Genomic DNA, 17,713 nt, shown 5'->3' on the forward strand with positions numbered 1-17,713 from the left:
GTACTAGGATTTGAACCCACAAGCTTAGTGTTTGAAGTTCTAGGTCCAAAGTCTTAAGCACTAAACCACACATTGTTGTGCATGCCATAACATGTTCATGAAAAGAGACCTCAGCTGGTGATGATCACTGAACCAACTTAGGAGGACTATCTTTGGGCTATTGATGGAAGGGCTTTTTGGTTTTGGTGTATTGCTCAGAAATCCAGTAGTATGTCATTTTTTTGTCAAAGGCTGAATTGTGAATGTCAACCTGAAAGATCCTGTACAAAGATTCAGCTACACAATTGAAATACACTGTCCCAATGAGTACATCATGTCAATCCTCAGTAAGCAAACAGAAACTGTAACAGAACTAACAAAATGAAATGCCAGCCTGAATTCCCTGGAGCTTCACCTGATGAGTTTTACTGCTGCTAAGTCAGAGTGTAACTCCCTTTATACATGAATATAGTTTTCATATGCCACCATGCATTTGCACATTTTAAAGCATTCCTAAAGCATTTAAAAGGCATAACAAATACAACATAAAATAGAAACACAAGACACCACTTTCATTAGAATTTGCACAGTAACTCTACTACACATTACAGTGCATGCAAATGTTGATGAACTTCATAAAGAAAGATTATGGTGTGACATTGCATCCATCAAAGGTAACAAAGGATAACTTGATCAAAATCATAGTGCCACCAAATGTCAGCTTAGACACTGAGAAGAACAAAAGTAAATGGTGAAGAGTAAAAAACTAACTATTATGACCCTTTTGCCATTATAGGCCTTAATGACGAGACAGCTTACAGAGAAGAAGTCTAACTGCTGGTGAGCCAGGACAACAATCTCACCCTTAATGTCAGAAAAACAAGAAGCTACTCATTACCTTCAGGAAAATAAAGCCATCTATACTAAAATTTACATTTGGAAGAGAATGCTGTTGAAAGGAAGATTGTCTTAAGTTTCTTAGAGTGACTATCTCTGATGAACTAAACTGAGCCCCATACATTTCAGCTGCTACCAAAAAGGCTCACCAGTGCTTCTGCTTCCTAAGACTTCTGAGGACAGCTCACTTTTCTTCATCTGTTTTCACAAATTTCTAGGGGTGCTGTGAGAATAGCGCTATATAGTGCCCGACCTGGCACAGACTAACACAAAAGCACATGTAAAAACACAAGAAGACTTTATTTTTCTTCAGCTGGAGGGCACGTCTTCCCTGTCCCTCAGGGACTCATGCAGCACCCACTGGCCGCCACCCCAGATCCCAACAGGGCTGTGGAGAACTCCATGTCCCATGGAGCCCTGCGAGAAACTGAGGCACCATCCTCAGCCAGGGAGGCTGCAACCAAGCATCCCGGGAGAGGTATTGAGCAGTCCATGATTGCTCCCCCGGAACATGTGCATAGTGGAGATCATCCTTGCTGGCTGCATCACCATCCTGTGTAAAGAATTGCAAAGAACTGCGGAGGGTGATGAAGGTACCACAGAATATTACTGGCATTCTGCTGTCTTCTTTTCAGGAAGAAAGCAACTCTTTCTGCCTTAGAAAGGTAAATTGTATTATTATAGATCTTAGCCATCCTGCACAGTTACTTTTCTCATCCTCTCTATCTGGACAATTGGCACTCACATCAGTAGATTTTCTATCCACAAGTCATAAGATTACTCGACAGCCTGTTATAAAAACAAAAAACACATTTCAAAAAATATACTAAGTTAAAAAAAATGTATATATGTGTATATATACACTGCTCAAAAAATGAATGGGAACACTTAATCATCGCAGTCTAACACCAAGTTAGTTAAGCATCAGGGATATCAATCTGTCCAGTTAGGAAGCATATGTGAATCAACTTCACCTGCTTTGGTGCAAATGAAAGTGACAGTAGGTGCACTGGAGAGGCAACAGCAAGACAACCCCCAACAAAGGGAATGGTTTTACAAGTGGTGGCCACAGATAATTGCTCTCTCCTTATCATTTATGACTGGTTCTTCTCTAGTTTTGCTTATTGCTAGTGTCCATATCACTACTGGTTGCATGGTAGTCCAGCTCCTCCAGGATGGCACATCCATACATGCTGTTGTAATAAGGTTTGCTGTGTCTCCCAGTACAGTCTCAAGAACATGGGAGAGATACCATTTGATGCCATTGACTGGCCTGCACATTTACTAGACCTGAATCCAACTGAGAACCTCTGGGACGTTATGTATCAGTGCATCCAATGCCTCCATGTAGCACCACAGCCCGCAAAGGAGGTCATTGATGCTCTGATCCAGGTCTGGGAGAAGATCCCCCAGGACACCATCTCATCAGGAGAATGCCCAGACATTTTGGACAATTTTAAGTGAGAGAGATGTATTTTAAAAATTATTTCACTCATGCAGTCATAGATTCATTTGCCTCTATAAAATATTCCACACAATATTAAAGACAAAAACTACTGGCAAGTATTAAAAATGATACATGTCTATCAGCTATAACAAAATATCTAATTAAAACTTGTATGTGAAAGAAACAAAGTATACAGTTTACATTGGGTTTTTTTCCGTTTGTTCTGTATTTATTAGTTTTGTCCTTAAAAGTGTAAATTAAATTATTTTTATTTGGAATCATATTTAAATATAACTATTTTGAACACAGTTGGAACAGTTCCTTTAATAGGGAACATTAAATGTCAAAATCACTACTGAAGTAAATTGCTCATCAACAACCATTGTTACACTAGCTTAACAGAAAAAGAGAGAATAAATACATCTGTATGACTCCTGTCATGTTTTTGTAATGTATCTCAGACATTACTGATACCTTAAGCATTTAAATACTAGCCATCTTTTTTGATGGGTCTGTATAAAACAAGAAGTATATGTTTCCTTCTTAATTAAATCGCATAAAAGAACTAAAAGTCACTCTGTCATATTAAAATGTCTTTATTATTTTACCAATAATTGAAGAGCTGTAATGAGATTTTGCTGAATGACAGGCTGTGGATTTTACCTCCTCCTCGCAAATGATATTTGAGCTGAAATAGTGAAGAATGAACATAAGTAAAGAATACAAGCTGTAATTAAATAATGTCGTTTTAAATTAAAAATTAGTTTTAAAGCAATTAAATAAAACCAGCAAAGTAGAAACTCTGAACATGCAGGGTTGCTAATTAAATAGAAGTGAAGTTTAGGTAAACATGAATCTTTAAAGTATAAAAAAAATTAGACTAGAAAAAAAAATCTGTAAGAAACAAAACAATTTAAATGTTGTAGGTTTTAGAAAGTAATCCAGTTAAAACTGAATTTCTATTTAATATTCAATTCTTATAATTAACGAATATTCCTGATATTCTTATCAATTTAATTAATTCTGACAACAATTATAATTAGGTTTATTAACATTTTTGAACAGAAGCACAATGGCAAATTCCTAATCATTAGAATCAACATATATAGTTAAACTGAGTACAGAATTACTTTGCATAAGTAAGAGATAAATGTTAATAATTTAGAAAATCAAACTGTTGGCTATCCCCAAGCAAAAGAAAAGGAACACAACAGTATGCTCAGAATTGTCGATATTGATTTCACAAAATTAATATTCATTATATTCAAAATGAAGCGTTATGCTAAAAATCAATCAATCTTATGTGATCTTATCCATTTTAAAATGTAAATTTTTCATATTGTGGGTGGAATAGGAAGAAATACATAAGTTGCTCAGATATTTCTCATAGAAGCTGAATCCATATTTAATCCGAAAGGCATGCTTGCAACCTTTTGATATCATAGTACATGAGAAGGCAATCAGTCAGTTTGCAACGCTCTGACAAAAATATAGCGTGTCACAAAATAAACAACCAGAAAAATTACATTTGCTATTGCTTGTTGTATAGATTTTTTGCAAGTGGCAGAGGGCATGAACCCTTTACATGAGACACACTTAAAAACAAACTTCTTTTTCAAGGTCAGAGCTGGAAAATATACATACTCCAACATGTCTAAAAAAGGAAGAATCCATACTCATGAAGTTTCAATTTATTTAGCCATTCCTATGTAGTGTTCCAAATAACTGTCTTTCTGTTTGACTTGGTGTCAGCTAATAGATGGATCACCTTATATTATTTTTAAGAGAGCTCTGATGCAAAATAGATGGTGGGTTCTTCAATAATGGCTAGTTGTTTAGGTCCTGAAGCAGTAAAGACTCCCCAAACATTAATGTTGCTACCATCATTTTTGACCACTTGTGTAAAGTTCATATTATTTATCTCCAAATATAACATGGCACTTGTTGGCAACAAAGTTCTATAATTGTTTAAGATCATTCACGTGCATTCCAAAAAACATTGGCCAAACATTCATATGAGGTTGGGTTGCATTTGTGTTAGTGCTATTAGGGAGCTACAGTAGATATCATCTTTGCACAGTTCTGTGGATCTTTCCTGATTAATTATTTTTTACTATACTTGATTTTTCTTTAGTTTTCTTAACCCATGTGTTAATTTATGAGCTAAGTAAGCTTTTACACCATATAACTTGAAGGAAAATTAAGTCTGCTACTATTTCTTGCATTTCATTTTTAATTACTTACCTCATGAACTGCTCCATATACCCAGCCAGGCTGATTACTACCAGTGACTACAGAGATACAAAGCAAAGGATAAAGTACATACACAAAGTACTGATTGAACCTCTGTTATGAATACATTTTAAAACTACCACCAGACCGCTGTGAAGATAAGGAAACATTGTAAGAATTAAGGAATTGGCTGATTCGTTTAGAACATTTATTTCTATAGCACATTTCCATACAAAACATGTTGTCACGACATGTACATTCAAGAGATCACCAAGTTGCTCAGTATCAAACACTTGTTCATTTACCATCCACAGACAGATGGACTGGTTGATCACTTTAACCAAACCCTCAAGCAGATGCTGAGAAAAGTGGTATGAGCAGATGGAAGAGACAGGGACAAGCTCCTACCCCACATCTTGTTTGCCTTCAGGGAGGTGCCCAAAACCTCCACGGGGTTTTCATTTTTTGAGCTCTTGTACAGTCAACAACCACATGGGGCTGCTCGTCCTGATTAGGGAGGCCAAGGAAGAAGAGGCAGCCCTGCCATCTCATAACATACTGGAGCATGTTTCACCTTTTCCAGAGGTGAAAAAGGTTGAGGTGGAGATGGAGATACTCTGTATGCTTTATCTTGGGGTAACCGAGGGCAGTCACAGTCAGTGGTCCTGCCTGAACATATTAGTCCCAAAGCCAGACGTAAGTCGGCACTTTTTCCTATGCAACGCCAGATATCTGTCCACCTTCAACATGATGAAAGGATGTTGGCACATCCCCCGCAAGTTTGTGGCAAATGAAAGGACTGCATTCAGTACCCCTAGTGTCCACTGGCAGTACTGTATGTTACTCTATGGGCTACACAGGGCCTCAGCAACCTTTCAGCTTCTGGTGGACAGACTGCTCCGGCCTGACAACACTTATAGTGTTGCCTTGAAAGTGTGTTTGTTACAGCTTTGTTGCTTAATGTATACTCTCTTCTGTTATACCACTATATAAATCACTGTTTCTTATTTAGTGACTTGGTTGTCACGGCATTTACTAACCTGATTAATCCAGACCAGAATCACAATGGGCCTTGAAGCCTATCCCAGTGAGCACACACTCACACAGCAAACACATACTAGGGCCAGTTTAGAGTAACCAATTCACCTAACCTTCATGTCCTTGGACATTGGGAGGAAATTGGCTTGGTTGTTCACTTGTAAATAGCTGTATGTTTCTTTTGTGTATATTTCAGTTTACAGTGAGGTGCATCCAGTAAACTCTTCAAGAAAGCTCATTTTTGACATTTTATATGGATGTGAGGGTGGTGTTCCCAGACATGGTGTAGGCAGACTAAGTATCACTGAATTTATCTGACCTCTCTTTTTGAGTCCTGGATAATTGCAATTGACTCATGTTCAACTATTGATTTACAGGGCTTTACTCTTGTGAGAACAGACTTGAACCAGAACTATGAGAAAAGTAATAGTATAAGTGTATATATTTATCAGCAAGTAATACAACAATCTGTATGATATTTAGCAAAGCACCAGATTTGCACAATATACATTAAACTCTAAACTTTCAGTTTTGTTTAATTTAACTGACTCTCAGTCTACTGCTATTGCTAATTTTTGATCAAGTATCTCCTATTTAAATATGGAAAGTTTTAATCTGTACACTCTTGTTAGTATAATACGAAACTGTTCAAAGTTTGTCAAGTGTAAAATATATTCAAAAAGGTGCTTCTTTAAATTGGTGCTCTGGTAAGTAAGGATGGAAAAACTCCTTACCTGTATATTGACAACATTTCATGATTTCAGAATGAAGATGTTTGAAAATGCTGCTTCAAGTAGTATTTCAAATATATATGTCAAATGATTACTAGGAGGTATGCATCAGTTTATGTCAGGACATCTCTGATTCCTGGAGTTTTTATCTTTGACTGACTCTGTTTCGGAGACAGTTACCAGAAGGCTTGAAAGTGAATCAAATGAATCCCCAGTTGTGCTTGTGTGACAGTAGAGATGCAGTGACAGAAAGAAGGAAATCGATATAACGAGGCTCAAATAGAACATGTCTGCTACAAAAAAGAGACACTCTCACAGCCAGAACTCTGATTAATCAACTGGGGTGGTGAAGTCCACCTTTACCTTGGGGCAATTTCAATTTTGTCCCTATGATAGAAGCATTCAAGATACGGTTTCCAAGTGTCACTATTCACATACCATTTATTTTGGAGATTCAATCAATTGAGCATTCTAAAGCATACTTGGTACAGAGAATTAACTTTCATATCAGAGAAGTATTGATAGCTGTGATAAATACTTTACCAAATGCATCATTTAGATTAAATAGCGATAAATATAATTCTTTTATTTTATCTCAAGAGTCAGTTCAGCGTTTACTTCACTCTTGGGTCACTAATATTCGGATTTAATTTTAGACTGTCCTTCCCCTCCCCAAATCCTAAACTTAAAATCACTGAGTAGGGGCTTTGATTTTACCTACCTAATCCTAATTGTAATATTTTAACCCTAATCTTAAAATTGCATACTGGGCCCTGAGGTTAATCAGTTATTCCTTGGGGTCACACTAATAACCCTTAGATTTCTTTATTTAATATTTTTCTTTCAAAGCACATTAATTTAGATGGTTTTAAGTGTTTTCAAACAATCTATTTATTACATTGCATTTTAATTGAAAGTAAAAATTTTAACTCAAAATTTATAAAAATATTTTAGTATCCGTTTACTGGTTATACAGAACTATAATTCAAAGTACTGTTAGCAAGAATAAATTTAACAATAATTAATAATGCATTTTAGGGTGTCATATTATAACTGAAATGATGGAATAAAGAGGAGCATGGGCACCTTAAATAAGTTTTTATTTATAGAGCCAGTGTGTCAGTGCCTTGCCCTTGCAGCTTTAATCTCTTCAAACTCTAATTTACCTCATCTGGCTTACTGTAGACAATTGCATTTTTCAGAGTGTGACTGTGGTAAACCGGGTCCAAAGCTCAGAAAGCAGCTGTTTTAAATCAATAAATAATTACCACACTCATGTCCTCATGTGGGGGCGTGGTAGCATGGCAAGAGTGGTTCCCATGTGTGGTGCAGGAGTGGATGGCCCTGCACTTAGTGCACAGGTGCAGGATTGTCTGTGACCCTAATAAGTACCGGGAGCTGCTGTTAGCCGCAGCTGTGCCACATCCCCACTTTAAAAGGGAAATGCAAGTGCAGGAAGGGGAAAGGAAAAAAATCAAGGAGAGAGAAAAAAATAAAAAAAGAACACAAACTGAGCAGAAAGAGCAGCATTGAGGTGGAGAGAGAGAATGAGCCAGCCAGCCAGTATGGGGAAAGGCAGCGCAGTTGTTGGTCTCACAATGGAGCAAAAGATCGGCACTCTAGGGATAGATCGTCCCTACTGATTGTTCAGAGGAGTGAGTGCAATCAAGGTGGCATTCTCTCCAGGGATCCGAGGTATGCTGGTGTGAGCTAGAAGGAAGACAAGAGGGCAACCAACCTCGAGCGGACTGGCCGATGCCACTTGAGTTGCCAAGATGGGGGTCGGGTTGGAGAGGACCATGGCTGTTTGAAGTCTCTGCCAGCTGAGTTAGCAATGGGTGAGCTGGGGAGTTTAAGAGAGAGTTGTGCTGGGCTCGTCCAGGAGTGGAAGCAACATTGATCCAATGACTGTGATTTTTTTTTTTTATTCTTATTTTAACTCCTGTTTTTAATCTCATGGATTTGGCCTATTTATTTATTGAATTTTGGAGCACTATACCATTTTAAACACTTTGATTTTAAGCTGATTTTAATAAAAGCACTAAGCACCTTTACACTCATCCCGGTCATGACTATCTGTGGTGTTGGGTTCAAGAGGCTCCCTAAATGGAAGAGGGAGTGTGGAGCTGACCCGCACCATTACAGTAACACAAATTCATATCTAAGGACCCTGGGTGGATGTCCCGTGCAAGCAAAGATTTTGTGGGCCAATTTAACAAATATTTCTCAGAGATATTTTGGAATGCTGAGGTAAGAGACATTGTTCTTGGGTGTGCAATTATTTCCACTTAAACTCTCCCAGCAAAATATGATTAGTATTGGTACTTCTACAGCTTTTATGTATCACTATTTAAGAATTACGAATCATGCATTTACAGAGGTAGACAGTAATTCCACTACATCAGCGCATGATGACTCCATCTGAGTGCTGGCTTGGTCAATTTGCTGGACTTAACATTTACAATTCAACCATCACTAGAAGCAATGCACAGTTTCAGCATTCCAAGTTTTGCGATCAGTAGGTGATATATACTAAAGACTCAAAATCTAATGTGAATAAAAATGTGCTGTACTACTAAATGAAAGAAAACATTATGAACATTATCGACATTAGCCTCAGCCCTACCATCTGCAGCAACACCTGCATCTTCTACAGATAATTTGTGGGAGTCTATACACATAAAATGTACTCAGATGCCACCAAAGAGTTGCAAATATACATCATCAATTTAGATTCATAGTTCGACATGAAAATCCACTTGAGCATTGGTATCAAACAGTACAGTAGCTGGATATCCACGTCAATACCTACTTCCTTTCTTATGAATGCATTTAAGTAAGAAAGTAAGTAAAAAAAACAAGTCATCTTGACTATAGCACAGAAGAACAAATTGTTTTCTTAAATAAAATAAATGAAAAATAAACAATGAGTGGTTCCCCATTTTGTATTTCTAAACCAGTTTCATAAACGGTCACCGGGGCCCCCCTCTGGAGCTAGGCCTGGAGGTGGGGCTCGTTGGCGAGCGCCTGGTGGCCGGGCTTGCACCCATGGGGCTCGGCCGGGCACAGCCCGAAGAGGCAACGTGGGTCCCCCTTCCCATGGGCTCACCACCTATGGGAGGGGCCAAGGAGGTCGGGTGCAGTGTGAGTTGGGTGGTGGCCGAAGGCGGGGACCTTGGCAGTCCGATCCTCGGCTACAGAAGCTGGCTCTTGGAACGTGGAATGTCACCTCTCTGAAGGGGAAGGAGCCTGAGCTAGTGCGTGAGGTTGAGAGGTTCTGGCTAGATATAGTCGGGCTCACCTCAACGCACAGCTTGGACTCTGGAACCAATCTCCTTGAGAGGGGCTGGACTCTCTACCACTCTGGAGTTGCCCTCGGTGAGAGGTGCCGAGCGGGTGTGGGTATACTTATTGCCCCCCGACTTGGAGACTGTACATTGGGGTTTACCCCGGTAGATGAGAGGGTAGCCTCCCTCCGCCTTCGGGTGGGGGGACGGGTCCTAACTGTTGTTTGTGCGTATGCACCGAACAGCAGTTCAGAGTACCCACCCTTTTTGGAGTCCCTAGAGGGTGTGCTAGAGGGCATACCTTCTGGGGACTCCCTCGTACTGCTGGGGGACTTCAATGCTCACGTGGGCAATGACAGTGAGACCTGGAAGGGTGTGATTGGGAGGAATGGCCCCCCTGATCTGAACCCGAGTGGTGTTTTGTTATTGGACTTCTGTGCTCGTCACGGATTGTCCATAACAAACACCATGTTCAAGCATAGGGGTGTTCATATGTGCACTTGGCACCAGGACACCCTAGGCCTCAGTTCGATGATCGACTTTGTGGTCGTGTCGTCGGACTTGCGGCCACATGTCTTGGACACTTGGGTGAAGAGAGGGGCGGAGCTATCAACTGATCACCACCTGGTGGTGAGTTGGCTTCGATGGTGGGGGAGGATGCCGGTCAGGCCTGGTAGGCCCAAACGTGTTGTGAGGGTCTGCTGGGAACGTCTGGCAGAGCCCCCTGTCAGAAGCAGCTTCAACTCCCACCTCCGGCAGAACTTCGACCATGTCCCGAGGGAGGTGGGGGACATTGAGTCCGAATGGGCCATGTTCCGTGCCTCTATTGTTGAGGCAGCTGACCGGAGCTGTGGCCGTAAGGTGGTCGGTGCCTGTCGTGGCGGCAATCCCCGAACCCGTTGGTGGACACCGGCGGTGAGGGATGCCGTCAAGCTGAAGAAGGAGTCCTACCGGTCCCTTTTGTCCTGTGGAACTCTGGAGGCAGCTAATAGGTACCGGCAGGCCAAGCGGAATGCAGCTTCGGTGGTTGCTGAGGCAAAAACTCGGGCATGGGAGGAGTTTGGGGAGGCCATGGAGAACGACTTTCGGACGGCTTCGAGGAGATTCTGGTCCACCGTCCGGCGTCTCAGGAGGGGGAAGCAGTGCAGTGTCAACACTGTATATGGTGGTGATGGTGCGCTGCTGACCTTGACTTGGGACGTTGTGAGTCGGTGGGGGGAGTACTTCGAAGACCTCCTCAATCCCAATAACATGCCTTCCAATGAGGAAGCAGAGCCTGGGGACTCGGAGGTGGGCTTCCCCATCTCTGGGACTGAGGTCACCGAGGTGGTCAAAAAACTCCTTGGTGGCAGGGCCCCGGGGGTGGATGAGATACGCCTGGAGTTCCTCAAGGCTCTGGATGTTGTAGGGCTGTCTTGGTTGACACGTCTCTACAACATCGCATGGACATCAGGGACAGTGCCTCTGGATTGGCAGACCGGGGTGGTGGTCCCCCTCTTTAAGAAGGGGGACCGGAGGGTGTGTTCCAACTGCAGAGGGATCACACTCCTCAGCCTCCCTGGAAAAGTCTATTCGGGGGTTCTGGAGAGGAGGGTCCGTCGGATAGTCGAACCTCGGATTCAGGAGGAACAGTGTGGTTTTCGTCCTGGTCGCGGAACAGTGGACCAGCTCTACACCCTTAGCAGAGTCCTGGAGGGTGCATGGGAGTTCGCCCAACCAGTCTACATGTGTTTTGTGGACTTGGAAAAGGCGTTCGACCGTGTTCCTCGGGGGATCCTGTGGGGGGTGCTCCGGGAGTATGAAGTACCGGACCCCCTGATAAGGGCGGTTCGGTCCCTGTACAACCGGTGTCAGAGCTTGGTCCGCATTGCCGGCAGTAAGTCAAACCCGTTTCCAGTGAGAGTTGGACTCCGCCAGGGCTGCCCTTTGTCACCGATTCTGTTCATAACTTTTATGGACAGAATTTCTAGGCGCAGCCAGGGTGTTGAGAGGGTCCAGTTTGGTGGACTCAGGATTGGGTCACTGCTTTTTGCAGATGATGTTGTCCTGTTTGCTTCATCAGGCCGTGATCTTCAGCTCTCTCTGGATCGGTTCACAGCTGAGTGTGAAGCGGCTGGGATGGGAATCAGCACCTCCAAATCCGAGACCATGGTCCTCAGCCGGAGAAGGGTGGAGTGCCCTCTCAGGGTTGGGAGCGAGATCCTGCCTCAAGTGGAGGAGTTCAAGTATCTCGGGGTCTTGTTCACGAGTGAGGGAAGAATGGAGCGTGAGATCGTCAGGCGGATCAGTGCGGCGTCCGCAGTGATGCGGGCTCTGCATCGGTCTGTCGTGGTGAAAAAGGAGCTGGGCCACAAGGCAAAGCTCTCAATTTACCGGTCGATCTATGTTCCTACCCTCACCTATGGTCATGAGCTATGGGTAGTGACCAAAAGAACGAGATCGCGAATACAAGCAGCTGAAATGAGTTTCCTCCGCAGGGTGTCTGGGCTCTCCCTTAAAGATAGGGTGAGAAGCTCAGTCATCCGGGAGGGGCTCAGAGTAGAGCCGCTGCTCCTCCGCATCGAGAGGAGTCAGATGAGGTGGCTCGGGCATCTGATCAGGATGCCTCCTGGACGCCTCCCTGGGGAGGTGTTCCGGGCACGTCCAACCGGGAGGAGGCCCCGGGGAAGACCCAGGACACGCTGGAGGGACTATGTCTCCCGGCTGGCCTGGGAACGCCTCGGGATTCTCCCGGAAGAGCTAGAAGAAGTGGCCGGGGAGAGGGAAGTCTGGGCATCTCTGCTCAAGCTGCTGCCCCCGCGACCCGACCTCGGATAAGCGGAAGAGAATGGATGGATGGATGGATGGATGTTTGTTCAAAACATTATCTTCCTTATTGTCATAACAAAATCTATTTTCTTTATGTTCATTTTAATTAATAATAGCAGTGACAATCTACTATATAATAAAATGCTATTTTGCATGTGTATGTGTGTCTTTTCAGGTTTTCCGGCCGACATTGTAGACAGCTTCACCTGCCAAAAGTGTTTAGTTAATTTAGAGTTGGTCGGGAAAATACACGAATTGGAGGACCGCATTAGGAATCTGATAGCGATTAGGCAAACCGCAAATTGAATCGACTCGGTTTGTTTAGACAATTCGGCTACTTCTGATTTGGCTTCAGTCTCTCCTGGTCCCACTGTAGTCAGTGCGCGGCCAAAGTCAGCAGCACCAGTTCAGCCACAGATCGAGTGGGTAACAGTAAGATGGGGGTCTAAGAATCCAAAATGTAGTCCCCCGGCACCCAGGTCACCAATTCGGACCCAGAACAGATTCTCAGCACTCCGCAGCGCGCCTGTGGAAACTGAGAATAAGAAAGTGCTCATAATTGGCGATTCCATAGTGCGGAATGTTAGAATTCCAAACTATGTTAAACCAGCAGTTCATGTTAAGTGCCTCGCAGGGGCCAAGATTTCTGGCATAGAGGCCGCATTGGACCGTGTCGCCGACGATGAAGTATCTACCTTATTGCTGCATGTCGGCACTAATGATATTTATTCACAGCAATCTGAGGTATTAAAGAGGAACTTCATCTCTCTTTGCATCAAAGCTAAAAGAAAATGTCAGAATTTAGTTGTATCTGGCCCCTTACCAAGATTATATGGAGGGGATGTGATTTATAGCAGATTGCATTCCCTTCACTGCTGGCTAGAAACCTGGTGTGCAAACAAAAGCATAGCGTTTGTGAACAATTGGGATGATTTTTGGGAAAGGCCTGGATTTTTCAGAAGAGATGGTCTTCATCCTAACTGGAGGGGATCTTATGTATTACAGTAATCCCTCCTCCATCGCGGGGGTTGCGTTCCAGAGCCACCCGCGAAATAAGAAAATCCGCAAAGTAGAAACCATATGTTTATATGGTTATTTTTATATTGTCATGCTTGGGTCACAGATTTGCGCAGAAACACAGGAGGTTGTAGAGAGACAGGAACGTTATTCAAACACTGCAAACAAACATTTGTCTCTTTTTCAAAAGTTTAAACTGTGCTCCATGACAAGACAGAGATGACAGTTCTGTCTCACAATTAAAAGAATGCAAACATATCTTCCTCTTCAAAGGAGTGTGCTTCAGGAGCAGAGACTGTCATAAAGACAGAGAAAGCAAACAAATCAATAGGACTGTTTGGCTTTTAAGTATGCGAAGCACCGTGGCACAAAGCTGTTGAAGGCGGCAGCTCACACCCCCTCCGTCAGAGCAGGGAGAGAGAGAGAGAGAGAGAGAGAGAGAGAGAGAGAGAGAGAGAGAGAGAGAGAGAGAGAAACAAACATGCAAAAATCAATACGTGCCCTTCGAGCTTTTAAGTATGCGAAGCACCGTGCAGCATGTCGCTTCACTAAGCAGCTGCACAGAAGGTAGCAACGTGAAGATAATCTTTCAGCATTTTTAGACGAGCGTCCGTATCGTCTAGGTGTGTGAACGGCCCCCGTGCTCACACCCCCTACGTCAGGATCAGAGAAAGCGCAAGAGAGAGAAAGAGAAAAGTAAGTTGGGTAGCTTCTCAGCCATCTGCCAATAGCGTCCCTTGTATGAAATCAACTGGGCAAACCAACTGAGGAAGCATGTACCAGAAATTAAAAGACCCATTGTCCTCAGAAATCCGCGAACCAGCAAAAAATCCGCGATATATATTTAAATATGCTTACATATAAAATCCGCGATAGAGTGAAGCCGCGATAGAGTGAAGCCGCAAAAGGCGAAGCGCGATACAGCGAGGGATCACTGTATCCCAAAATATGGCAGCAAAACTGCCTGGTTGACTGATTAGAGCACCATCCAGGCCGCAGTCATGTGATCTTAAATCACAGGCTGTTGTTTATCCCACCTGTTACTTTCCTGAAGCTGTTACCCATAATCCTTGTCTTGGGGCATCCAGTAAATTTAGTCTTGATACAAACCTTAAATTAATTGATAACCAAAAAATAAGGTGTATAATTAGACCAAGGGATAAAACCAGACCCTCCACCAGGGGCATCTGTAATAGAAATTTACTACAAATTAAAACAAAAAGTATATCACCAATTCAGAAAGAAGCATACAGTTTTAAATGCTGCTTATTGAACATTCGCTCTCTTGGCACTAAAGCTGTTTTGGTAAATGATATTATATTAAGTACAAAATCTGATCTGTGTCTTCTCACCGAAACCTGGCTTAGTAAATGTGACACTGTCCCCCTAGCTGAGGTGTCACCAGATGGATACTCGTTCCTTCATAAGTCTAGAGATTCTGGTCGAGGAGGGGGCCTTGGAATAATTCATTGTAACAAAATGCAAATCACTTCTAAAAATTTAGGCAACTTTACATCCTTTGAAGCATTCATTTTAAATATTAAAACAGATTCCAACACAATTATAGTGCTAGTCTATAGACCACCAGGGCCGTATTCATTGTTCATGTCTGAATTTAGCAACCTTTTATCTGACTTGGCTATAAATTATGATCACGTAGTACTGATGGGAGATTTTAATGTACACATTGATGTGGAAACTGACACTTTTAGCAAATGTTTTACTTATTTGTTAAATTCAGTAGGATTTTGTCAGAATGTCAAAGGTCCAACTCATAATCATAACCACACATTAGATTTAATTAAAACTTACAAAGTTGAAATTCAAAATTTAATTATTACTCCATTAAATGAAGTTATTTCTGATCACTACTTAATTACATTTGATTTAGTCCTGCCCTTGCCAACACACTCCCAGATTAAAACAAAGACAGTGCGACATCTAGATTGTAATTCTGCTTCAAAATTTATAGATACTTTGAGTAAGTCGAGTGTAATTGTGGAAAACCATTTAGATCAGTTAACATCAAATGTAAACACGGAAAACAATTTAGATGAGCTAACATCACATTATAATGTGACCTTGAGAGATGCTCTGGACACAGTGGCTCCCCTTAAAACAAAAGTGTTCAAAGCACATAGAAACTCTCCCTGGTTTAATGAAAACACTCGAGCTCTTAAATTAGAGTGTCGAAAACTGGAGCGCAGATGGAGAATAACAAAGCTACAGGTCTTTCAAATTGCATGGACAGAGAGTGTTAATAAATATAAAAAAACCCTCTTTAAAGCTCGGTCAGAATATTATTCTACATTAATAGATAGCAATAATAAGAATCCTCGGGTACTGTTTAGAACAGTGGCTAAATTAACAAATGTAAATTCAGATCAACAGTGCAAAATACCAACAGACATTAGCAGTACAGACTTTATGAACTTCTTCAATGAGAAAATTAAAAATATAAGATCCCAGATCTCTGCATCACACTACAAACCAAATACTAGCTTAGCAGACCCTGTCTCACATTGTATTCAGCACTTTAGTAATTTTAATCCTGTAACTGAGCAGGAAGTATTAACTTTAATTTCTAAAATGAAGCCCACTACTTTTCCCTAGATCCAGTGCCAACAAACTAGTAAAATGTGCAATGGATGTTCTTGCAGCGCCTATCATAAACATTATCAATAGTTCATTATTGCATGGCACAGTACCTGATACACTAAAAGTGTCAGTCATTAAACCATTACTTAAAAAGTCAGACCTTGACCCACATATACTAAATAATTATAGGCCTATTTCAAATTTACCGTTTCTCTCTAAAATACTAGAAAAAGTAGTCGCCAGTCAGCTTCAGACACACCTTACGCATTACAATTTATTTGAGAAATTCCAGTCTGGTTTTCGCACTGGTCATAGTACAGAAACGGCACTAACACGGGTTGTAAATGACATTCTGATATCCTCCGATGAAGGAAACTCCACTGTAATTATGTTGTTGGACTTAAGTGCAGCATTTGACACCATCGACCATTCTATTTTACTGCACAGGCTAGAAAATGATGTTGGGCTTACAGGCACCGTGCTCGCTTGGTTTAGTTCTTACTTATCAAATCGATTCCAATATCTACAGAAATGTGCTGACAGTACTCCATCATTATACACAGAAGTTCAATATGGTGTCCCGCAGGGCTCAGTACTGGGACCTTTAATGTTTTCACTGTACATGCTTCCACTGGGATCTCTCATTAGGAAACATAATGTTAATTTTCACTCGTATGCAGATGACACCCAGTTATACCTTTCATTTAAATCAAATGAAGTTTCTCCAATGTTGTCCTTAATTAGTTGTGTTAGTGAATTAAAGGAGTGGATGAATAAGAACTACTTGTCTTCAAATACAGATAAAACAGAGATGTTAATTGTTGGAGGGAATGATGCTGATCACAACAATATTTTGTCATCATTTAATTCAGTGGGAATCCCAGTCAATTTTACTGAATCAGCCCGCAATCTAGGAGTTATCTTTGACTCTAGCATGTCATTTAAAGCGCATATTACAAAGTTGTCCAAAACATGTTTCTTCCATCTTAAAAATGTTAGGAAATTAAGGTGCTTTTTAAATAAACAGGATTCTGAGAAACTAATTCATGCATTTATCTCTAGTAGGATTGACTACTGCAATGCGGTGTTCACTGGATGTTCAAACTGTTCTTTATACAGCCTCCAGTTAATCCAAAATGCAGCTGCGAGAATTATTACAAGAAGAAGAAAATACGAACACATAACTCCAGTTCTTAAATCCTTACACTGGCTCCCGGTTAAGTTTAGGGCAGATTTCAAAATCCTTCTTTTAACATATAAAGCATTAAATGGCCGAGGTCCAGCTTACTTGTCTGAACTTATCATGACTTACAAACCAGAGTGCACATTAAGATCTCAAGATGCCGGTCTGCTTATGATTCCAAGGATTAATAAAATAACAGTGGGAGGTTGAGCTTTTAGTTATAGGGCCCCTAAACTGTGGAATGGTCTGCCTGCTACTATAAGAGATGCCCCTTCGGTCTCAGCTTTTAAATCCCGGCTGAAGACTCACTACTTCAGTTTAGCATATCCTGACTAGAGCTGCTGATTAACTGTACAGACTGCATCTCTGTTGTTAGTCATTAGCACTTAAACATAAGTAACATGACAGTTATAATTGTATACTAACCCTCACTTATTCTGTTTTTCTTCTCGGTACTCAAATGTGGCACTTGGTGCCACGGCCCACCTGCCAAGTT

This window comes from Erpetoichthys calabaricus, chromosome 14 (genome assembly GCF_900747795.2).
Source record: "Erpetoichthys calabaricus chromosome 14, fErpCal1.3, whole genome shotgun sequence".
NCBI classification, from domain to species: Eukaryota; Metazoa; Chordata; class Cladistia; order Polypteriformes; family Polypteridae; genus Erpetoichthys; species Erpetoichthys calabaricus.